We start from the raw sequence: 25,686 nt of genomic DNA, 5'->3' as shown, positions 1-25,686 counted from the left end.
CATCTGAAAGGCCGGGGCAAGTTCCTCCAAAAAGGAAGCAAACTAGCTGATGACAGCTGGACCCAACCAGACTACTTCCATCAACCGTGATAAGATTCTGAAATCCTAAGGTGTTTATGTAGCAGTCCAATAGCATCAGTAAAGAGGTATCTACACAATATTTGTATCCTCATGGAAAAATGAAAAGATTGTTCAAGAATGGGTAACGGCCAAGGAATTGAATACTTTTTTCCCAGTACGATCTGAGGATGCAAAGTCATTGGCCTTTTTTCTGGACCAACCTCTTAATTTTAAGAGGCATGCAGAGAAGAACATCCAAACAGCTTCTTTTGAACTGTGCTTCCAGCTGCTATCAGTTCGTTTGCTTCCTTTTTGTAGGGTATGACACCAGCCATTCAGATAAGGAGCCCTTGGTCATCATGATACCTCTCCAGCTGCAGGTTCGCACATGGATCTTCACTCATGCTCATTTATTGTTTTTTAATTGCAAATCTGTATGTTTAATGTTTTTAGGCATGGGTTCTAGGTATGTGCCTTTTAAAACTACTAAACAAAATAAAGATTGGATAAGCAGGAACTCAAAGCAACTCCTGGGTATCCAGCACTAACTAGGGACCAGGCGCTACCACTGGGGAACGAGGAGCTGGCATAGAGCATTCCTCAAATCTAACTTTCACATAAGATGTAAATATATTATTTATGACCCCTTATGCTTTAAAATGTGTATTGATGTGTTTTAACGTTTATTAACAGATTGTCCCAAATGCACAGAATTAAATTCACAAAGGCGTGCTTTTTCAGCATCAGTTGGCCCTGGAGAGCCAAAAGTAGCTCTTGATAGCGGGCAGTGTTGAGCCAACCAGGCTCCTCCAGGCCACAAGCCGGAGCTAAATAGCCCCCAGCTCCCCTCTGTTTCACACACTGTCCCTCAGTTTCATTAAAAAAGAAATTAAAAAGGTATGAAAGATGTAATGGATGATCACTATTGGCTGCCATACTGGCTCTGCACCTTCCTTCAAAGTGAGGAAGTCAGTTTTGGTGCAGCGCAATAAAGCAATTTAAAAGAATGTTCTTCTGGGTCATTTCAGTTGCTACAAATGGCTTCATTGGTTGGGTTAATCATCCCCTCTGGATTTTGTTCCTTCTTTACAAATGCTATCCTAGTCCGGGTGATAATTACCCTGGAGATGCTAACTCTTCCCTGGAGCTACCGGCCATTTCATGGGCATGCACACCCTTTTGTGGGCCATTATCCCCGTTCTGTGGGGATATTGCAAATGTGCTCTGGTGGCACTGATCCTCCTAATAAGCTTACCACACGTGTGGCACACTAGCCCTGCAATTGGAGTGTTAAAAAGGTCAGAAGAAGGCTTAACCTATGCTTGGGGGAACCCGTTGCTGTCATTCAGTGTACTGTCAGTACCTAGGAGGTTGTGATTGTAGCCTTTGTGATAAGGGCTTACTACGGTCATGTATAACGAATGGGACGCCACACACGGAGGACTGTTTCTAATTCCTCCCTATTCTCCAACGTAAGTAATAAACTGTTTTCCAACCACCTTCCCAACTCCCAATTTCACTGACCTATTCCCCTCCCCTCAGGTCCCTCTTCCCTATAACGATGTGGACAGCACAGCTAATACCAGTCATCTGCTACGACATTACTACTTATGACCTTTTTCTTAACCAATAACTAACCTATTCCATTTCCTCAATCAGTCTCATTGGTTTGTACCTCACACGTGACGGGCGTGACCTCTCTTCTTGAACCGGCGGTATCTCCCTCATGTTCTGATCCACGTCTGACATTTCAAAGTCACCTTGGTACGAGACACCCGACTCATGTCCCCCTTCTCTCCCATCATCCTTCACAGGAAAACATGCTGATGTTCCCAACATAGGCTTAAAATGTAATTCATTTCTTTTGATTTATCTTCTTCATTTCTTACTTTCACCATTGATCATTGTCGAACGCTTAGGATGAAATGGAACAATGCCTTTACACAGCCCTAGAGATACAGGGTTTATCTGCCTCTTTGACTCCCTAAAAATAGGCAAATACTCCCCAAAAATAAAAATGTGCAGTAAAAATACTCACAACAGAAATTAGTAAACCGACACGTAGCACCTTGTGTCCCTGCTTTCCCCCCCAAACAGCTCCATGCATTTGTTTGGACCAGTAGTACATGTAGTACAAGGGGAATACATTACTATTGTTGCTGCCTGATCGGAAGAAGTAAACATGTATCTTTTAATATACATGAATAACTAGGTGCAAAGAAATAATTATTACAAAAACATTTCCATTTTCCTTTTAAAACATATTTTTACTGGCTTTTAACATACTCCCATTGGGACATGGACTTACATTTTTACTCCCACGAAAATCATTTTCCGCGCAACTTTAAATAAAATAGGGGTAAAAACCTCCCACTTCAAAATCTTATCTGGAGCACTGCTGTTACACCTTTGCACCTGCCTCACCAATACCTATCTGGAGCACTGCGGTTACACCTTTGCACCTGCCTCACCAATACCTGGTCCCTTTTACGGAACCTGGACTTGGTCTCCTTCTGCAGTCAGCATACACTTTCATTTTACTTTTCGCATGTTTGTCCTGTTAACGCATGCCTTGATCATCATGGCAGAGATCTCCCTCTGCTTGCATCAGGGTTCAAAATTGAGGGGAGCTGGGAGCTATTTAACTCATGCTTGTAGCCTAGAAGAGCCTGGCATCTTGACATCAGAAGATACCCGGAGCTACTTTTGGCTCCCCAGGCAAACTGAGGCCAAACAAAGACACCTATGGGAATTTAACTCTGTGCATTTGGGGGACACATCTACATGACATTTAAAGCATACAGGTTCATAAAAATAAGCAAAATGTAATGTTTGCATTTTATGTTGAATTTAGATTTGTGGAGCGCTATGTACTAGCTCCTGGTTCCCCAGTGGTAGCTCCTGGTCACTGGTTAATGCTGCATACCCAGGAGATGCTTTTAGCTCCCGCTTATCGAACCTTAATTTCTATGCCTCTGCATGTGCCGCAAGCGGGACAGGATGAGTCACCCAAATATCACCTCTGAAGGACATCGCCCTGTGTAACTGTGCAGCGTCTTTATCTAATCGCTCAGTAGCTGATGTAGCACCTGCTCCAAAGAGTGATTTGCCAATTGGGATATCTGGAGGGACCACTACACCGTGCCATTCGCCTGAGACCATAACTGTGTAACTCTGCGATGACAGAAACCCATGTACTCTGAGATCCTAAAATCGTGTCCAGTGAACGGAGGACCATTGGTCCGATTTTGCATTCTGAGGAACATGATAGGCTGTGAAGATCCTGTCAAGCATTGGAATGATGTGGAGGGAAGCCATCAAGGCCACTATCTGAATTTCCGAGAATCTTGAATATTCATCCACTACCACCAGAACATAAGACCCATCAAGTGCCAGCCCAAAGAAATCAATTGCCACTGTGTCCCCATACAGAGTCAGGAAGGGGTGACATACGTAGTGCCTCAGGGTTTGTCGACGGCAACATCACACAACAGGTATGACATTTGGTAAGTACTTCTTCCACACGCCGGGACGAATCAAGCTATTCAGTCACTTTCCCCAAGGGGGGGAGCACCTTCCTGTGAGGCTATGGGGGTGAGCCCACTATGCAAAATTCCCCCTAGGGGTGGCGGAAAGTGGGACCTCAAAGGGAGAGAATTCCCTCTTAGGGATAATGACTCCATTTCCATTAAGGAGCTCCCTTTGCATTATCCCCAAACACTTAATACAGTTCTATCAAGTGACAGACAACAAGACTCCTCATACATATGCTATTGTAATGTAATTACTGAAGACATAATTCATTATTGTACTGTGAAGAGGACGAGTGCAGGAATAACCAAGAATGACTCAACTACAGAGTTATAAAGAACATAATTCCAACACAAAGGAAGGACTATGGTGAGTGACTGGCTAAGTCCCAGCATTGTGTGATAAAAGTGGAAGGATACAGAGAATCAGAACAGAACCCTGGGAGATTCAAACCGGCTGGCTGAGGGAAGCCAGTGAATGCTGGTATTCACTGTGGCAAACCGAATTAGACAAGCAGTGCCTGAGGAGCACTACGGAGCGAGCAAATCAACAGAAAGCGTGTATTCAACCTGGCTGGTATTCAACCTGGGTTGACGGAGAGCCCCAACTTCAACGTTCCATGGATAAAGCATGCAAACTGACTGCAGCATATCTCAGATGGGAAACAAGTACCAGAGATGATGGCCAATGGGGAGAGAAAAAGAAGAACCCTGACAGAGCCGATACCATGTTCAGAGACCAGAGCGTGTCTCCATAGAAATCAGAAGAAAGTGGAAAAGCCATCCTGAAGAACAGTGAAACCGAAGCAAGGAAGAACGCTGAACCGGTGACGCAGCCCCATTACATTCTAGGTAAAGGGAAGTGTGGGAGACCAGGGAAAACGGGCAACAGTAATAGCTACAAAAGTTGTGAAACCAAACATAAAGAGTGGAGCAATCATACTCGTCGCAGTGAGCAAGAACTGTATAAGCGTGAGAATCGCAGCAAGAGTAATCATACTCGTCTCAGTGAGTGGCAAACTACAAACAGAGCGGGACTAATCATATTCGTCCCAGTGACTGGCAAACTTGTAAGAAGAGTGAGAATCCTACAAAGACTTAGAGGAGTGAAGGTTTAACAAGGGCTCAACCTGTATGGTTTAGCAGAAAGACGAATATAGAAAAGAGAGAGAATTATTAAGAGAAAGCTCAGAGGAAGAAAAGGAACCAGAATATAAGGGCCTGGAGGAAGCCTCTTTCAAGAACTAGAAGGCTTTCTACAAGAAATGGCAAGGGACAATCTGAAGCTTTCCTATTAAGGAGAACTGTGAGAAATGTGCTGCAAAAGTGACCGAGGAGAAGGGACTCCTGCTCCTAGTCTTTTCAGTTATTTAATATAAGTGCTAGGGTCTCCTCCTTCTAACCTACCACAATGTGCATCTAATCATGGAAACCAAACCTTCTGTCTGAGAAACCTTTTTGTCGACATCACACCTCTATCTCTATACCCTTCATTGGAAAGAACAACCACTGGTTGCCTCAGAGAGACAGGAATTACTCTTTTACTGCTCTTTAGGAGTATGTGGTCTTCCATCAGGGAGTTTGCCTCTTACCAACAACAGGCTCGCAACTGCCACATGAATATACAGTGCTTCACTACTCGCTTTTTGCTTGCCATGTTTCCATTGTCCTCGAGCAAGACACTTTCCGATGATAGAGAATGCGATGTCCTGTTCTAACACTTGTTGTAGCATGGCCAGCTCCACGCAGGCGAGCTTGGCCTGATGTATAATGTAGGTAATATATCGGTCAGTGATGAACGGTCCCATGCTCAACAAGCCTGTTGGGCGGACAGGAAATTCCTTGCCTGGCCTGTGAAAAATGTTGAAGTCATAGTCTTGTAACAGCAACCACCATTGGGCGATGTAGGGGGCAATCGGGCGTTTGTAGTCCCAGAAATAGTCAATACAGCCTGATGATCTGTACATATTGTAAATGACTTCCCATAGAGAAACAAACAATTGTTTGCACGTCGATTCCACTCCAAGATCCTCCTTCTCTGCCTGTGAATAGGGCTATCAGTGGTAGAAAGGTTTCTACTTGCGTCGAACACAATGTATTTGTGTGGCAGTGACTTGAGATCAAACTGTGCTAGCATAGCACCTATAACCACAGGGCTTGCGACAACCATTAGCTCTGTGCAGCGGTCAAAGTTGAAGTATGCCCATCGACTATGTTCTGGCAGATGAACATAAATGCTTTCTGACACTCAGGGGTTCATAAAAACAGAAACCGCTCACTTGCGAGTTCCTGAAGAGGTGCGCTGATCGTCGCAAAGTCTTGGAGGGATCTCGTGCAGTAGTTTGCAAGGATCAGAAAGGACCTCAAGTCGGACACGTTCTGTGGACGCGCTATGTCTTTGGAGGCTGCCATTTTCTCCAGATACGGTCTCATTGCCCGATCAGAGAAGATCTGAACGAAAAATGGCAATGTCTTCTTCCTGAATTCACAGTTTTCCTTGTTGAGCGCGAGATGCGCAGCTTCAAGTGCCATGCACACCCTGTGCAACATGTCATCGTGACGGCCCGGGGTTGTACCGAACACTAAGAGGTCATTGCTGTAGCTGATATAGTTAGGAATGTGTCTGACGATCTTCGGTACCTCTTCCTGAGAAATGTTCACTGCCGACGATACTCCAAACCGGAGTCGCTTGTATCAGTAAAGAACAAGATGAGTGACAAAAGTCATAAAGTACTGTGATCCAGGTGCAGGTTCCAGCTGATGGTATGCCTTCAGATCGAACTTGGAGAATGTTGTGGCACCATTCAGGTGATGTATCATATCTGGGATTCGGGGTGCTTGGTGTCTCTCTCTCTCTCCCTCTCTCTCTGAATGGCATGTTTTGGGCGCGTCATGTCCACACACAGACAAACAGACTTTTCTGAATCCTTCTTTGGCACCGGGAGAATCAGGAACACCCATGTCATCGGCCCAGTTACCGGTTCACTGATAGCCTGTTCTAACAGTTTGAGCAGTTCCACTTCTATCTGATGATGTGTGGTTATCGGAATGCCTCTAAAATGTCAGCTATAGGCTTTAACGACTCGGCAAAGTGCAGGAGCACCTGGCAGGTCCATAATTTCCCAAGTCGTGTGAACGACGAGGGAAATATGTGTTCAAATTGTCTGTCATCTTTGTGTATTTGCGGGCAATCAATTTGCAGAGGATGTGTCTAATGTCACTTTGAAGCTCTGGATGCAACCACTGTCAGTGGCACCCTCTAAACCATGAATCTTTATGCAAGCCAAGTGTGAATTATATATGCACGTGGCTGATAATGACCCTTTACATGGTAGCAGCGTCCGTGGGCCGTATGGGTCTATATCTACTTCTCAAGGCGCGAGGCATGGGGTAATTGCCTGTAAACCTCCTCACTTATGACATTCACTGTTACACCTGAGTCAATTTGGAACTCTGCTTGGAATTAGTTGATGTGTATTACTATTGAAGGGCTGTTTACCATTGCTGTCCCTTCTTGTGGCGGTCATCTGGAGAAGAGCTGGACTCATTTTCTGAGTGGGATCTACCACTCATGTATCAGATGTGTCTTGCTCTGTGACGATACTTGTGCTATGGGGAGTCTCTGTACTGCCTGTTGGTGCGTGATCTGCCCTCCATCACCCTTGTTCTGTGAAGGGAGTACCTCAGCCGGTTTTGTGTCCTGCCTGTTGAGAAGGTATTTCAGTGCTTGACAGATATCATACAGCCTGACACACTGCTTTAAAATGGTTCTCATTCCCACATGCTGTGCGTTCCTGGCCCATGGCCGGACACACCCTCATGTGTAAACTCATAACTACATTGAAATCACGATTTGTCAGATCATTTCACTGCTGGCGCTGTGGATGTCACGCAATTTAGAGACATCTATTCCTTGAGGTTGGGTTGTATTTTTAGTTTATTCATAGTTTCAATCTGCACTTTAATTGTCAGGTTAGTTCTTGCCATGGTTAGTATTTCTTCCAGGGCTTTCGTAGTAGATTTTTCCAGAACGCAGAGGATTCACATCCTGCAATGATTTGGGATCTCAATGCCTCATTATAGGAGTATCAATCGAATTTGAATTTTGAATTATTTATATAGCGTACACAACAAACAATCGAATCCTGGCACGGATGGTGTCAAGGCTAAGAATACAGAAACAGACAATTTGGTGGATCAATGCCACTGAAATTTACCAGAGAAACTGAAAGAAAACCGTATTTATTTATTTGTACAGGTAGGTTTTTAAGCCTGCTCTGAAGATTGATAGAGAAGTCTCCCTTCTTAGGTTCAGTGGAAGTGTCACCGGAATCAGTGATCTCTTTGTCAGATGAATCAGACTCTGAAGTTACCCCCTCCCCTAACTCCTCACCTTCTTCTTTCCAGGTACCCTTCTTTTCTCTTCTCCGTGAAGGTTCCTTTTTTTTATGGAGGTAGGGACGACTCCGAAAGGAAGCCACCGTGTCTCCAATAAGGAAGACCAGGGGGCTCCTCTCCCGGAATCGCCCAGGAGGGGAAAAAGCCTACGAGGCACAAAAAACCCCTGGATTCTACAGTATTCGTTGGTTGTGGTACCGCTGAGAATCTCTGGAAGAGTGTGTAGAACAGGAGATCTGGGGGTACTCCGTGGAATGGTACCCGGGAAGGGCAATAGTCCAAGGCCAGCCAAAAACAAACAAAGGCGCTTGCTATCCACCAGTTTCCCAAACGGTATGCGAAGGCAGTCCAAAAAGGCAGGCAGGAATCCGGTACACTGTAGGGCAAGGGCAGAGGTATCCAGAAAACAGGGGAGTCTGGCGGGAGAAAAAACCCTGAAAGGAAGAATAAGAGAAAACAAGGAAACCAGAAGGGGAAGAAAGGAAAGCGTAGAACGGAGAAGGGAGGAAGGGAGGTAAAAGGCGGGAACAAGAAGGAGAAGGCAGGTACGAGAAAAGATACGGAAAAGGAGAAAAAGAAAAGACTGGTGCAGTGGGGAACCAGATGGGAGGAGAGGCGCCAGGAAAAGGCGCGAGGTTCCACACAGGGGAAAGAGCTGAAGGCAAGAACAAAAGGGAGGCGAACGGGAACAGCAGGCAAGGCGCTGAAGGTCCGAAACCCGGAAGCGTTGCGACGCATCCCCGACCCGGAAAGAGCTGGTAAAGACTCTGAGCCGGGGAGCGTCACAACCAATGGAATCAGGGCAGAAGAGAGAAACACAGGAAAAGGGGGCGTGGCTAAGCGGAGGCTGAACGGAACGAAACTAGCGCCCGCGTCGCCATCGGCTCCACAAACGCCAGGTACTACATAGTATGACAGTATGCCCCCTCCGATAGGCCCCACTTCCCCGGGTGAAAAAAATGGTACTTGCGAAGCAAGGAAGGTGCATTAATGTGAGTGACGGGTTCCCAGGAATTTTCCGAGGAGGGATAGCCTTTATACTTGACCAAATACTCTAGTCTACCCCTACGATATCTTGAGTCACAGAGTTGGGCAACTTCAAACTCCGTCTGTGAGGAACCCCGAGGGATCGGGTTTTGATTTGCCTGACGTGCCCAGGGGTCAGCCTGGAAAGAATTGAGTTGGGAGGCATGGAATACAGGGTGAACCCTCTTTAGGTTTGTGGGTAATCGCAAACGAAAGGCCACTGGGTTGATCTTTTGTATTATCTCATATGGCCCTAGGAACTTGGGAGACAGCTTGGAGGGATGGACCCAACGAGGGAGGTATCTAGTGGAAAGCATGACTCTGGTTCCTACCTCCCACCCCGGAACTGGCCGACGATGTTTATTGGCTTGAACGCAATAGCGCGCTTGAGCCGATCGAAGGCCCTCCTGTGCCTTCTTGTGAGTTTCCTTGAGAAGAGAGAGGGATGAATCGACAGCTGGCAAATCAGAAGAAAGACCAGAGACAGGGAGAATAGAACGAGGATGGTATCCATAGGTGCAAAAAAAAGAACTACACCCAATAGCAGAATGTCCAGAATTATTATAGGAGAATTCTGCGAGTGGGAGTAATGTGTACCAGTTATCCTGTTGGGAATTGATAAAGCACCGTAGGTACTGCTCTAGAGTCCCATTCAAACGTTCAGTTTGTCCGTTGGATTGCGGGTGAAATCCTGAAGTGAGAGCTCTTTCAATTCCCAGTCTGACACATAATGCCGTCCAGAACCGGGAGGTGTACTGGCTACCGCGGTCTGATATTATCTTGTTTGGCCTACCATGCAATCGAAAGATGTCCTGGAGAAATACACCCGCCATCTTGTCCGCTGTGGGAACCCCTGGTAATGGGGAAAAGTGAGCCAGCTTGGTGAACGAGTCCACCACTACCATGATACATGTACAACCTTGAGATGGGGGTAAGTCCACAATAAAGTCAGTAGAGATAGTGCTCCAAGGACTCTTGGGCACTTTACCTGGTTCGAGGAGACCGATTGGTCGTTGGCGTAAAGACTTGCTCCGAAGACAAACGATGCAGGACTGAACATAACGATCCACATCCTCTCTCATCTTTGGCCAGTAAAAGTGTCGTTGAAGATACTCGAGAGTGTTGGTTCCGCCTCGATGTCCCGCTAGTTTGGAGTCATGGCACCAGTTCAGTGCCATCTTGCGGAAAGATTGTGTGGGTAGGTACAGTCTTCCATTGACTAGATAAAGACCGTCTCTGACTTCATAAGACAAGTCTTTGGGGTGTTTTTCCAACTCGAAGCGACCTCCAGAGTCCTCCTGTACTTGTCTGAGGAATGTTGAAACCACTCCGATGGTTCTTGTTTTGGGGAACATGAATTCGGAAGATGTCTCTGTCTCTGGCAGATAGTCGCTTCGGCGGGAAAGTGAGTCTGCTACCAGGTTCAGTTTGCCTGGGATGTATGTGACATGAAAATCAAATTGTGCGAAGAAGTGGGCCCATCGTGCCTGTCGGGTGTTGTAGCACTCGAATTGTCTTAGGACCTGTAAGTTTTTATGGTCCGTCCGTATGGTGAATGGAAACTCACCTCCCTGGAGGAGGTGACGCCATTCCAAACAAGCCGCTTTCATAGCTAATAACTCCCTTTCTATGACCGAGTAATTCCTTTGACTAGGGGTTAAGGTCTTGGAGAAGTAAGCCACCGGATGTTTCAACATTCTGTATTTCTTGAAGCAGAACAGCTCCTATAGCTGCTGAGGAAGCGTCTGTCTCCAGAATGAAGGGCCGGTGTTGGTTAGGTTGTTGTAGGATGGGGGCTGAGCAGAAAGCTTTCTTGAGGATCTTGAAACTGTCTTCGGCCTCAATTGACCATTTGAATGATGTTGACGTCTAGGTACACCAACGTGGTTTGGCACAGTAGATCAGAAAATAGCCGGTCCATGAAACGTTGAAATATCGATGGAGCGTTAACTAACCCAAAAGGCATTACTCTATACTCAAAAAGGCCAAATGGAGTCCGGAATGCCGTTTTCCATTCGTCCCCGTCTTGAACCCGGAGTAGGTGGTAAGCGTTTCTTAGGTCAAGTTTAGTGAAGATCTTGGCTCTGTGAACTGCTTGTAAGATTTCGGTGATCAAAGGCATGGGGTACCTATCCTTTATGGTGACTTTGTTGAGACCGCGATAATCAATAAACGGCCTCAGTTCTTTAGATCCCTTCTTGGATATGAAGAACAGTGAAGCTCCGGCGGGTGTTTTCGATGGTCTTATGAGTCCGTTTTCCATATTGCGATCCAGATATTCGCGAAGGTATTGTTTTTCTTCCAGTGTAAGGGAAAACATCCTCCCAAAAGGCACCAATGCTCCTGGGTTTATATCTATGCAGCAATCTTCAGGCCGATGTGGTGGGAGTTCGATGGGTGTCTTTTCCGTTACTACCTCGTTAAATTCCTCAAGGTAGTGTGGTAGACAGTGTACTGTTCGGACTTCACAGCTATTGGAGGTCTTTACCATCTCGAACTTGGGTTCGGGTAAGCATTCTGTCTTGCAATACGAAGATTGAAAATCCAACATATTACTAGACCAGTCGATTCTGGGATTGTGTCTGCGTAACCAGCAGATACCCAAAATAATGGGGAAGTGGGCCGCTCTGATGATGTCAAACGCGATACTTTCAATGTGTTGTTGGATAGACAAAGTGAGGGCTATGGTGGTGTGAGTAATCATGCCCGAACTCAGGGGCTTGCCATCCACCCCTTCGACTTTCTGATTTTCTTGTTTAGCGATTCTCTTTATTCCTTGTCTGTCTGTCCATGAAATTTCCTGCAGCCCCACAATCAAGTAGGGCTAAAGTGGTGACTTCCTTAGAGTCGATTCTGAGTGTGACTGTGAGCACCATCAACCGGGAATCCTCAGAGACCTCTGTTGAGGATACCGAGAGAGGAGCATAGGGACTGTGAACGGCCCCTCGGTTATGTGTCCCAACATTTACAGAGGGCGCACGTTTACCGGCTTTCTGAGTGGTACATCCGGACAATTTCTGAGTAAGTGGGAGGCAGACCCACAATACATACACAGGGAGTTCTCCCTTCGCCGTTTTCGCTCCTCTGGGGTAAGTGGTGCTCGAGCCGTTCCGATCTGCATGGGTTCTTCTTTCGCGGACCGTTGGAAGGGTACCGATGAGGATGAAGGATCCCAGAGGGGGGGTGCGCTTGACTTAATTCTTTTCTTCTCTTGACGTCTTTCCGACATCCTGAAATCGATTCGCAGGGTAGCGGTTAGAAGTTCTGCAAAAGACCCTGGCCTTTCTATCCGTGCTAGTTCGTCCTTGAGGTCTTCCCTTAAACCCCGCCGGAATAAGGCATACTGGGCCTGCTCCTGCCAACCTGCTTCAGTGGCCACTTGTTTAAAGGTGGTGATGTAGGTTAGGAGGTCTGAGCTACCCTGTCTAATATCAAGCAGGTCTTCTGAGGCTAGGAAGGTGCTTTCATGTCGTAGAAAGGTTTGTTGTAGCAGATTTTTAAAGGCATTGAAATCTTGCAGTACGGGGTCCGGTAGGTTAACAAGTGGGGTAGCCCAGGCTAGGGCGTTCCCGGTCATATGTGTAATCATAAATCCTACCTTTGCGTGGTCAGAGGCAAAGGTCTGTGTGCGAAAAGCGAAATGTAAATTGCATGCATCCAGAAACTCCTTGACCTTTTTTGGGGAGCCATCAAACTTTCCTGACACAAGGGGAAGCGTAGGTAAGTCAGAGGAGAGTCTTTCTCGGTCCGTCAGCCGCTGTTGTAGGGTGGCATTAGCGGCCTTTAGGTTCTGCATTTCCAGATTTAAGCTTTGTACAGCAGCTACTAGCTCTTGTACCTGCTGCGGGGTGGCCATCACTTTCTTTTGGCGTCGCAAACTGTCACTGGAATCAGTGATCTCTTTGTCAGATGAATCAGACTCTGAAGTTACCCCCTCCCCTAACGCCTCACCTTCTTCTTCTTTCCAGGTACCCTTCTTTTCTCTTCTCCGTGAAGGTTCCTTTTTTTTAATGGAGGTAGGGACGACTCCGGAAGGAAGCCACCGTGTCTCCAATAAGGAAGCCCAGGGGGCTCCTCTCCCGGAATCGCCCAGGAGGGGAAAAAGCCTACGAGGCACAAAAAACCCCTAGATTCTACAGTATTCGTTGGTTGTGGTACCGCTGAGAATCTCTGGAAGAGTGTGTAGAATAGGAGATCTGGGGGTACTCCGTGGAATGGTACCCGGGAAGGGCAATAGTCCAAGGCCAGCCAAAAACAAACAAAGGCGCCTGATATCCACCAGTTTCCCAAACGGTATGCGAAGGCAGTCCAAAAAGGCAGGCAGGAATCCGGTACACGGTAAGCAAATAGGCAGGTATCCAAGACGGCAAGAAGAGGCAGTCCAGAGAACAGGAAAGGATCCGGTACACTGTAGGGCAAGGGCAGAGGTATCCAGAAAACAGGGGAGTCTGGCGGGAGAAAAAACCCCGAAAGGAAGAATAAGAGAAAACAAGGAAACCAGAAGGGGAAGAAAGGAAAGCGTAGAACGGAGAAGGGAGGAAGGGAGGTAAAAGGCGGGAAGGAGAAGGAGAAGGCAGGTACGAGAAAAGATACGGAAAAGGAGAAAAAGAAAAGACTGGTGCAGTGGGGAACCAGACGGGAGGAGAGGCGCCAGGAAAAGGCACGAGGTTCCACACAGGGGAAAGAGCTGAAGGCAAGAACAAAAGGGAGGCGAAAGGGAACAGCAGGCAAGGCGCTGAAGGTCTGAAACCCGGAAGCGTTGCGACGCATCCCTGACCCGGAAAGAGCTGGTAAAGACTCTGAGCCGGGGAGCGTCACAACCAATGGAATCAGGGCAGAAGAGAGAAACACAGGAAAAGGGGGCGTGGCTAAGCGGAGGCTGAACGGAACGAAACTAGCGTCCGCGTCGCCATCGGCTCCACAAACGCCAGGTACTACATGGTATGACAGGAAGACTATTCCATAGTCTTGGTCCAGCAGCTGAAAAACTGCAATCTCCTCTTGAGACACAGTTTGTCCTAGGAATAATAAGGAATAATAAGTAGACCATGGTCTACCGATCTAAAAGCCTGAGTGGGCTGATAGCGATTCAGTTTGTTTATTAGATAGGTTGGTGCCAGCCCGTGCATACATTTGCACACCAAACACCCTATTTTGAATTTTGTACGGTCTTCCACCGCTAACCAATGCAGTGACCGACGAAGAACAGAGATTGGAGTATTTTTGGCTACACCAAAATCCAGCCTTACACCTGCGTTTTGGGCTTTTTGAAGACAGTAAATCTGTTTGGCTGGAGCTTTAAACAAGAGTGCATTGCAGTAATCTAACTTAAAATTAACTAATGCTCCCACAACCACAGCACGATCAGTGTCAGGAACGTTGGCGTAGGAGACGGATGTTATAGAAAAACTGCTTGTACCTTGGCTGAGACTTGGCCATTACAGCCCAGATCGCTCTGCCGGATATAGCCTACGTTTTTAATCTTGGTAGCATACGACTAGTCCCTAAAAACTGGGGAGGTGGAGGGCAGTTCTCTCCCTCGAGCAGATGCTTGGGACCAAACAATATAACCTCAGTTTTTTTGGGGTTGAGTTGCAACCAGTTTTTTTCCATCCAGGTCCCCATTTCCTCCAGAAACCTACCAACTATGGTGAAAGCATCCTCCACATCATCAAGCCTAATATATAACTGGGCGTCGTCAGCGTACAAATGGAATCTAAGATGATGTTTTTGCAAAATGTCCATTAAGACAGAGATATATATTAAACAGAAGTGGAGAAAGTGCTGAACCCTGCGGCACGGCACAACACTGGAGGAGGATTTCAGATAAAAACCTCCGGACTGTACACATTGTTTGCGTCCGGTAAGAAATGGAGTAAACCAGTCCAGAGCACAGGGGTCTACATTAACAAGGCTTTTCATACGGTCCAACAGAATAACGTGGTCCACCATATCAAAAGCGGCGGACAGATCAAGCATTACAAGCAGGGAACGTTTACCTGCATCCCCTGCTTGCAACATCTCATCCCATACCACCAATAGTGCTGTTTCTGTCCCGTGCATGGTGCGAAAACTGGACTGCAGAGGATGGAGGAGGCCACTGCCCTCAACGAAGTTCTGTAGTTGACTTGTAACCGCCTTTTCCAGAATCTTTGCTTGCCAGGAAAGACCAGCAATTGGGCGATATTTATTATAGTCCTCAGGGTTTAAATTAGCCTTCTTCAGTAATGGACAAACCACTGAAAGCTTCAGGGGATCAAGGACAACACCCTGAGTCAATGATAGATTTACAAACTTAGTCATAAACAGAGTTAACTCAGGAGAGAGTCGCTTAGCAACTAAAGCAGGGATAGGAAAAGGGGAATCATTTGTGGGTTTTAGTTGTGACAACAAAGTGCAAATCTCATCCTCTGATGCTTGTTGAAAACTAAATTGACCTGTCCCTGTTCCGATCTCCGTTGTCCCAGTGATTTCTTTGTTTATATTAGCACCATCCAAGTGGGGTATAGTATCTGGTGCTCTGCGAAGCCTGATGTTTTTTGAATATTCAAAATGTTATCTCTAAAAAAGATGTTCATCTCATTGGCATGGTCTATAGGAAAAGACTGCACAAAAGTATTTGTGTTTGGCCTAACCAAATATGTAATTGTTTTAAACAATTCTTGCGGATGATTTGCTGCGGTTGTGATTTTGTTTTTCTAAACACAGCCTTTTTATAGGTACTCAATGCTATACATGCCAGTACGGCATGTTCAGATGATTTTGAACATCGCTGTGCTTCAGTCGGGCCCTCAACCTGAATCCATCTATCGATTCACCATTGACCTTAATGGTGGCATGGAAAATATGCCTCTTGCAGTCTATATTCGTGTGAGGGGCAGAATATTGTGATAGTGCATCTTTAAGATCATGATATGTAGCTAGCAGCTATTCTGGAAGTTCGTACAATCTGTCACGAATAGACACGCCCACCACTGTCATCAGAAGGCTCTTCTTTCTGTGATCATCAATGTGACCCAGGGCGTCAATGTAAACAGTAAAATCTCTCAACCATCTCACCCAATTGGGGCCCATATTGCTGGTGTCAGTCAAATCAAAAGATGTCTGCAGTTCTAATGATAGAGATTCTCCTGTCGTATGGTGGAAACATCCTCGGCGAGGAAGTCATCATTGTGGATGGATGGAATCTCCTCGTCAGACATGATGATGTTTTACAATCTGGGAGCCGTTTATGCCAGGTTTTCTCCCACCCCAGGCCAGTGTGCAGTGAGCGAGATGCACCTGACTCTCTGCTCCTCCTGGAGTGGGCCACCAGAGTGTCTCACGATAAATTCCTGCCTCCCCAGCAGATGCTAACCACTCATGCTGTGAATACAGCTCGTGAGGGGAGGGATTGGGGGGCGGGCTCGAGGGGAAGGCGACTTCACTCCCTCAGCCTTTATTTCCAGGCATCCGCTCCCTGGACTGTGTCATGGACACCACGCTTGTCCCGATTCCTCGCTCCGCAGCTTGCAGTGCACCAGTGGGCGGGCACTTTGCGCCAACAAGCCCCTAAGGATGCTCATGTTGGTTGCTGCAGACCTTGCAGCGCACCCTCTCCCTCTGGAGCCGCAGGTCGCTGCTCCCCCACTTTCCCAAAGGGTCCGGGTGCACATGTGGTTGGAACTAACTCGTCGCCAATGTAGCCTATGTGATGAGGGCTAACTACGGCCGCTCCAGATCCTCTTTATTCTTCAATGTAACTAACAATCTCTTTTACAACCCCCCTCTTTTACAACCCCCTTCCCTGCTTCCTACTTCACTAACCATTTCCTCTCCTCTTATGTACCTTTTCCCTATAACGTTGTGGAAAGCCCACCTAACACCTGTCATCTGCTACGACATTACAGCGATCATGCCCTGGGGGCCTTTGGCCTGTTCAGTTACTGACCTTGCTCAGACCCTGTCCCTGGTATGGAAACATTGTGCTGTGTAATCTGATCTCTTGTTCCGATTTAGGTATTGACCTTGCCCTCTTGGGGGTTCGACCTGCCCTCATGAATACCAACGCGTCACATTCAATTTGGGAGATGGATACCAAGGATTTTAGTCCTGGATTTCACCATTATAAATTCAGGCTCATAAATTCCAGAATACAAGGGAAAAAAGGTCTGTGGTACCACTTTACAAACAGAATGTCATTACCATGCACATGCCCTTTGAGTGTGTTAAGGTTGACTGATGGACACGGAGACACAGGCAACGGTGATCACGTTTTCTTTATTGATGTAGTCACAATGTTCTGTATAGGCAGATGGCATATAGTAAGCAGTCCAGTAGATGTCATAGATAACAGGCACCACCACCCAAGGCAGGTCCCCAGCCAGTTATAATCTGACCAATACTAACTGTCCCTCACAGAATGCTTATTCTTAACTTCATTCAACATTCGACAATGCCATATAGATGACATCACACTCATGTAACATTAAGAACCCACAGCACACCTTCCCCCTTAAAATCCGAACAAGGAAGCTCTGAACAGATAGTTCAGGGTCACAAAGGAAGCCAAATGATAATATTGAGATTGCACCTGTATACTTGAAATACTAAACAGAATATGAAATAACACAGTAAGACAGAGTTGGCATCCCAGTTTTTCACCCAAACACTCACACAAGGGAATTGCACCTTATCCCACAATAAAAGGAGGAGCATTCACATAAAAGACTTATTCCTATTATATAAGTAATATACAAGCAAGTATTCCCAGGGTTTCTAGGGTACTCAGAATTCAAATGAACACAAGGAGTAACAAGCCAGTTATCACCTCACTCCCTCTGAAAACACAAACAAAAAGGATCTTAACATATAATGGCATGAGGATGCGTCAAAATAAACGGAGCAGACACTCAAGTAACCCGTGCACAATATAATCAATCAGCCACCACACAGGGAAAAATTAAATAAGGTCCTTGCCGCCATACATTAGGGTGACAACCCCACACTAGCCACTAAACCACACAACCACGTGGAAATGAAGTTAGGCACCAGCCCCTCAAAATATCAGATGGAACCCACCATCTCCTCCCGAGAAGGAACGCAACCCGTAGGTCACGATCTCCTCCCGAGAAGGAACCGGTAGGTCACAATCACAACCGCAGATCACCATTACCACGACAAAAAACAACATGGCAAAAAGCTGAACTAAGGAAGGACCCTAGAGGACGCCCAAAGCTTGGAGAGTGTACACCAGTAGCACACACCCCAACTGCTGCCACCCATGGCGCACATCCAACCTTCCCACTACAAAACAAAATATGGCAAACAACTGAACTAAGGAAGGGCCCTAGAGGTCCTCCAAAGCATGGTGAGTGTACACCAGTAGGACACACCCCAACTGCCGCCACCCACGGCGCTCTGCCAACCTTTGCCCCATGGCAAACATATCCCCATTGCCAGTAAGTGTAAGCCAAAACTGTGACCACATCATCAAATGGGAGACATTTCCTCCACCACACAAGAAATTATATTCCCCTAAACACCACACTGTGTTCCCAAATTCCAACCCGGCTGAAATTTCTACGGAAACCATACTAAAATGGGGTTTTCTGTTGCCCCAACAACACACATTGTCCCTAAACTTCAGCCAGGGTGAAGTCTCTGAAGAAACACTTGAGAGGGTTCATTTCCCTACATTTTTAATAGTTTATGGTGTTGCCCGCAACCACACACACATAGTTCCCACAACAACAGCCAGGGTGAAGTCCCCATGGAAACAACATGACAGACTTAAATTAGCTACATCTATAACAGGGTTTTTGCTGCCCCCAACAACTTCCTCATTGCCTTCTAAACTTCAGCCAGGGTGAAGTCCCCAAGGTGCAAACCACAGAGGGTATAACCCCCACAACAACACACTCACAGCCTCCTAAACTTCAGCCAGGGTGAAGTCCCTAAGGCACATAACACAGAAGGTATAACTCCCCAATAACTTATTCACGCCCTCCCAAACTTCAGCCAGGGTGAAGTCCCGAAGGTGCAAAACGCAGGAGGTATAACCCGCTCAAAATCAAACAAGGCTTGTTTCCCTTAAATCTTTAAAACAATGGTATTGTAGTTTTTCTGAACATTCACACAAATGCTAAGAGTAATATGAAAACACTTCACCATCACTATAGATGCATACTTGTACAACCAAATTAAAATGATGGAAAATCAAAATGGAGCATTTCCTAAAGTGATTTCCTTGAAAAATTCGAACAATTGTGGATCAAGCTCACGTGGAACTTCAATTTGCTCCCTCCCCTCAAGAGGAAGTCTTACCCCACATATTAAACACACACACAGAAAATCTGCTAACTTCCCTTCCTCCTCTAAGCAAAGGAAGACCTGTGAACAATAGCTACATAAACCCTCAACACAGGGTTTGGGTTCTTCTTCACTGCAATAGTACCTTAGGGACTCCGGTCCCATAAGCAGAAGTGCTGCTCTTAAATTGATCTTCATTTTAAAGTATCTTAGCTTCCTTGTGCACTGACACATCCTTAGCACTTCGGTGCATCGGTGCCATCTGCAGAGCTTCTTGGCTTTCAAAGCGATCTTCAACGGGAAGCAGTTTCGCTTTCTTGCACTCTGATGCACTTCCGACACAAGGCCATTCCAACAATGCCCTTTTATTCTCTGTAAAAGTGCCGAAATCCCTATTCCGCTGCGCTCCCGCTGCATTATTGTCTTCAGGACGAAGCAGTCTTTTGTTCTTCATGTGACTGCCTGTCACGTTGTTTCTTACTTCTGTCAACACACATGACGAAACCTCTGCCTGCGCAGCTTCCAGGGAGTACAGAGGTACCCAACAACACTATTTGCTTGACTTGTGTCCGCCGGTGCCGCACTCACACCAGATGGCAAAGAGAGTGACTGTAGTGCCAGAAATGCTGCTCCGGCACCTTGATTCCTTCCATAGCACATCCAACCATACCACCTTATGAAGCGCTTGGAGATGTCACTAAGCGCTCTCATGGCAGGCACTCTTCACATGGCGGAAAAGGCTTGCCTGTTCATCGGTGCTCATAAGCTGTGGAATCGCTAGTCCTACAGGACATACATTCTATACAGTAAATAGACAAAATAATACGCAGAAACTTTGTGCTAGCAATAAAAAGGCTGTCGCTTTTTATTAAACATAATACTGATAAAAACATAACTTAGTATTATGGGTATTCCCCCAACAAACAGGTGTGCAGTGTTTCCTTAGTTCTTTACTTTTGGACACTTGGGCCAGGAACTGGAAGTTGCCCTTCTTTGCTCACAGGGTGCCCACTGCGTGAGCTCCCAGGTCTGTGTGTTTGGGGCATATAAACTGCTGGTGAGCACTCCTGTGCTTGATGGCAGTTTCCTTCCAGACCCATTCCTCCACACTTGAGTGGGTTCACAGGCCTTTCGGGTTCCCCCAAAAGACCATTGCTCTATTTACCTCCCCTGGATGCTAAAATGTTCAGGATCCCTGTGTGGAGTAACTCCATCCCTTTTATTGACAGGCGGGTTCCATCTCTGTTGAAATAAGTCTGGGTCAGAAAACCAACTATCCTCCCGTGCTTGCTGAAATTCACGCCCCTGCTTGTGCAGAACTATTCTATGCTATTTCTGAAACCACGCTGATGTCCCGCTCCCTATTAGCTTGACCCCTTGTGGCAATGGCTGGGGGCCTTGCCTACCCTGTGTATTAAGAACGAGCCTCCTAGGTGGAGGTGAGTTGCAAGAAAATCATTTGTGATGCATAACAGGCCACTCGACCCTATCTTTGATGCAGTATAGGTTGATTTACCTTTTCTTGCTTTTGTTTTCTTATCTCTATTGTCATACCGTCCCGCCCCATGCACACCTCTAACGTGGCTGAACCATCATTGACCATTATATCAGAGGCTATCCGCTCACTGACCCTGAGAGCCCCAAGGAGGGTCAGAGCAAAGCTGCCCTAAATACTTGGTCTCATATGTGTGAACATATTTCACCGACTTTTAATAGTTTTTTAGCTTTTCAAACTTATGGAGCAGTCTTTTTTCTGTTGCTGGTCCCTTGAATTCACCCCACTCTTTGAATCAGTGTGCTGTGGGTTGGTTCTTTCCCCCAGCCAATTTGACAAAATATGCTACGGCTGATAGATGCCTCCTAGCCCATGCTTTCTTTTTATTCCAGCTCTAAGCACATGTAACAAATTTGTTAACCTCCATCTCATTTATGTATTGCAACATTTGTAATTTCTTTTGCTGTAGGCAGGCATTTACTGTATTGCCTGGCGGTCTGTTCTGCCAATGTCTTGTAGGCCAACTCCATTACGACACTTGTGGGGGCCTCTGGGGGCACCATGCCTTTGGCCAGGGGGCAGCAAACCAACTTTATTTCAATATTGTTGTGGCCCCTAGTATTTTAGGGCGTTTTCTGGAGGGAAGGTTTCTAATATTGCCATGGCACTGGCCCACCCGTGTTTGTGCCAAGCCTTTGGCCAAGGGTCAGCCCCAATTTTAACAGATCTTTGCTGCTTAACTGTGTGACCCATAGCTTTAAAGCAATTTATGTGGGGAAGGTTTGCAGTATTGAAATATTCTGTCCCCACCCGTATTTACCGTCTTTAATGGAATGCACCACTTGCCTGACCCACTGAAATTCTTATTGACCTCTACCCTTAATCTTATGTGTAGTTATGATCTTCTAACCCTTAGTCTTAAGCTCTGATCTTCTGGAAGAACACTTTCCTTGGGGTATCACGCCTGCTGTGAAGTTGGGCCTGGCAGTGAAAGAGTGCAATTTTCGTGCTGACCCTTTTCCTTCTGTTTCAACAACCTGACTGCTTCAAGTAGCCCTTTTATTTTGTCTTTAGGAAACCTACATTCCCCTGAGTTTGTGTCTAATCTATACCCAAGAAAAGATATGCCATTGTCGGGTGCCTGCTGTCTTCTCCTGTGCTGGGGGGGTTGTCCAATCTTCTGTTTGATACATGTCTTTTTCCTAGCATCTGCTTGCAGGCCTCCAAGATCTTGTGCCCAAAGTCTAAGGAGTCATCTTCAGGCATGCATCTTTGATGATCCTATTGTAAAAACAGATGGCTATTCCATGAACGGCCTGAGCCAGAACCTTTGGAGCTGTTAAGATATGTGATATAATATATTCAAATATGGTATCCTGACTATTCGCATACAGTGACTTGCTGCCCCTTCTTCTAGCTGCCTTTGTGCCCATGTCAATCACCCTTGGACTTCATTGTCCATTGTATTATGCAGGCTTACTAGATTAATTGATGCGTTGGCACGACCCGCCCATCACTCTCCCTTCACTCACTTTTCCTGGAATCCTGCAACTGACAAGGCCTTCCCATAAGTCGATTAGCTGAATGAAACATGACTTGGTGTTAATATAAAACCCATTTTTATGTGACAATCACATAAAAATGGATTTTATATTAACAAACAACCCTTTTGCATCAGCAAGACGATACTTCAATAGGGTCATACCTGCTCGTCCTCGAGAGATATGTCACTCAATTCACCAGCATTGTCAGAAATATCAATTTTATGTAACTCTACCATTACTTCTTCAATGCATATTATTCCATTGGTCAGCATTGCATTAGTAGGTCTCAGTGCGCTCATCATGTTTTTACAACAGTCACCTATGACGGATATACATAAAGGGAAGCATTGTATGCAACAGCAACAGGCAGCTATCATTCCTCCAAAAACCAAACTAGGAACAAGGAGTTTCCAACCCCAGGATCTAATTAATTCCCACAACCATGATTCACTGCTTCTATCCCCAATGTTATAATGTATTTGAGCCGTGATCTTATGCATCTCATCAATGACCTTAAAAATATCGGAACTGTAGTCAGTTATTAGAGTGCAACACGATGTCCTAATTATTTTACAGGCTCCCCCTATTTCTGCTAACATTGTATCCAATACCAGGCGGTTTTGTAATGCGACCATCCGAATGGCTCGCATCTCAGCAGTGATATTTGTGAGAATATCACTGGTGACATTAAGTTCTTTTTCTACTAGTCTGGTCAGATGCCTAATGTCTCGGGAGTTCATCATTATTCCTGCCGATAATGACATACCTTTTATAAAGTGAAAGAATTCCTGCCAGGTAGTATCCTCATCATTAAAAACACCTCTTTTCCGTCATTTGTAATTTCCAATATTTGCCATGACCTTCTTTGTTCCTCGTTTTGAGTTCACTACCCCCAAAGGTCTATAATGTGAACCTAATATTAGATAACCGATGGTACATCTGTCCATCCAATGGCGAGGCAACCACAGAAAGGCTTCCTTCCCGCAAACAAACATCGCCCCTTTTGGAGGCGCGAGAAGTGGTGAAATGCTGTTTATCTCTACCGTTATCTGAAAGTTGTGCTGGCCCATAAAAACGGTTTTGGCATGTGTTTGGTTTTGTTGATAACAGAAGGGAGCTTTCAGAACTATATTAGCTAAATTGATCAGAGGGGGAATTTCTTCTTTTTCCCACCCTGTTTCAAGTCTTAGAATAGGGACGTCAATCCCCACGCACAAAGTGGATCTATTCAAATATAGGGTTGCGTTGGGTGTCAAGGTAGAGCTACGTAATAGGAAATTTCGCAATGGCACACATGTATCATTATCCACGGGTATCGCATACCACTCGGTCCGCTGTCATGGCTGTGTGGAACATACAATAATTGGTCCTATTTAATATCTGGTTTGTATCATTCACCCACTTCAGGATAATATACTTTGGGTGTATTTTCCAATATTCTTGATCCACATGGGGAATAGTCATTGGTTCTGGGGTCAGGGTTGTGGTGTGCTAGGCCATAGATTATGAGCAGCATAAACATCATTATGTTCAAGATACCAAAGGGATACTGCGGACCCTGCTGCTATCAGTATGCATATGGTAAACACAGCTGTCTGTGTTGCCAATAGGACCAGATAAGGTCCCTTCCACCGGGCCTGCAAGCAGTTGGTTCGATCAAAGCTTTTGATCAGAACATACTCTCCCGGTTTGACGGAGTGGCCCGCTCCCTCTCGGACCACTGGAGCTGCTTCCTTCACCTGTTGATGGATAATAGAAAGTTTATGTGTGAGTTCAGCACAGTATTCCCTAAACAATGGCTGTTCAATATTTCCAATAGCTCTGGGCTTCGGTATGGAGCAGGCACTCGGAGGCCGGCCCAACACGATTTCATAAGGTAACAATTTGTGTCCCTTTCGGAGTAGTCCGCATGCTGAGCAATGCCAAAGGAAACGCATCTGGCCACTTCAGAGTTGTGGATGCACACATTTTAGCCAACGTATTCTTCACCCTGGAGTTGACCTGTTCAATAAGGCCGGCTGATTGAGGGTGGTACACAGAATGGAATTCCTGGTTAATGCCTAAAGCATTGCAGATATATTTCACAACTTGACCAGTAAAATGCACTCCATTGTCGGAATACAGCAGGCTGGGTACCGTATAGTGAGGCACCCAATATTTCAAAATGCACTTTGCTGTGGATATGGCAGTGTTATCTTTCAAGGGGTAAGCATCTGTCCAACCAGAAAACCCACACTTCATGACAAGGCATTATTTCAATTTGGCAACTGACTCCATTTGTATAAAGTCCATGTACGCTACTTCAAAAGGTTGCAAGGGGAACTTGCTATGACTTGCTGGCACCTTTACAGATTTGCTCACATTATGCTGAAGACAAATGGCGCACTGTGCTGCCCATCTCCGACAGTATGACCCAATCTTTTGATTTTTCCACACCTTGCTTAAATATCCTCCATCGTACTGGCATTAACACAAGCGTTGCCATGCGCCATATCTGCTACCATGGGCCAATAGCTGTCAGGGAGCAACCACCTAATTTATAGTCTGTCCAGCCACACACCCTTGGATGCTTGTGTATTGTCTCTGTCCTTAGACCATGCTTTAATTTCGCAATCCGTTGCTTCTTCTTGAATGTCTCTTCCTACTCCACCGTCCCCTTTCCCTTCCACACTTTACTGTATCATGTTACATTCTGGAAGGGGCAATTTACAACGTTTTGCAGCATATTTAGCCACCTGGTCCACCAAATCATTCACTTTACCCACAAAGTCGACTACCGTTTTGTGGGCTGAGCATTTAACTATAGCCACTCGTGCGGGTTCAGCCAATGCTGCTAGCAATTTTCTTATTAAATTACCATGTTTTATCTTGGTACCATGTGAGATAAGAAATCCTCTTTCTTTCCATAATAGGCCAAAATTAAAGGCCACAGCATGTGCATATGCTGAATCCATATAGATGGTTACAGCTGAGTCCTTGCTTAGTTCTAGAGCCTTTGTCAATGCTCTTAATTCTGCAGCTTGTGCTGATGATTCAGGTGTGCGCTCCATATGGACAATATCATTTAGAATTGTTATCGCATACCCAGCCACTGTTTCCCCACTTTCCAATTTGTAACATGAGCCATTACAAAAGAGAATCCCATCACCTTCCTCCAAAGGAAGGTCACTCAGATCGACCCTTCCTCAGGGCTGTTCATCAGTACGTAACAAACAATCGTGTATATCTTGGTCTCCTTCCCCGTTTGACATGGGCAAAAGGGATGCCGGATTTAAAGTGTTACATCTTGCAATAGTCACATTTGGTGCAAACAATGTCAATTCATACAGTGTTAAGCGTGCCG

General features: G+C 45.9%; 1 protein-coding gene across 3 annotated transcripts in view; it reads right to left on the bottom strand.

Moving 5' to 3' along the window:
• Positions 1-25,686, bottom strand: part of TATDN3 (TatD DNase domain containing 3) — a 481,102-nt gene that overhangs the window by 436,373 nt on the left and 19,043 nt on the right. The window lies entirely within an intron of this gene.

The sequence above is a fragment of the Ambystoma mexicanum genome, chromosome 4q (genome assembly GCF_040938575.1).
Source record: "Ambystoma mexicanum isolate Mex_15411 chromosome 4q, UKY_AmexF1_1, whole genome shotgun sequence".
Lineage (NCBI taxonomy): Eukaryota > Metazoa > Chordata > Amphibia > Caudata > Ambystomatidae > Ambystoma > Ambystoma mexicanum.
The sequence above is the reverse complement of the archived record's forward strand: the minus strand, read 5'-3'. Positions and strand labels throughout refer to the sequence as shown.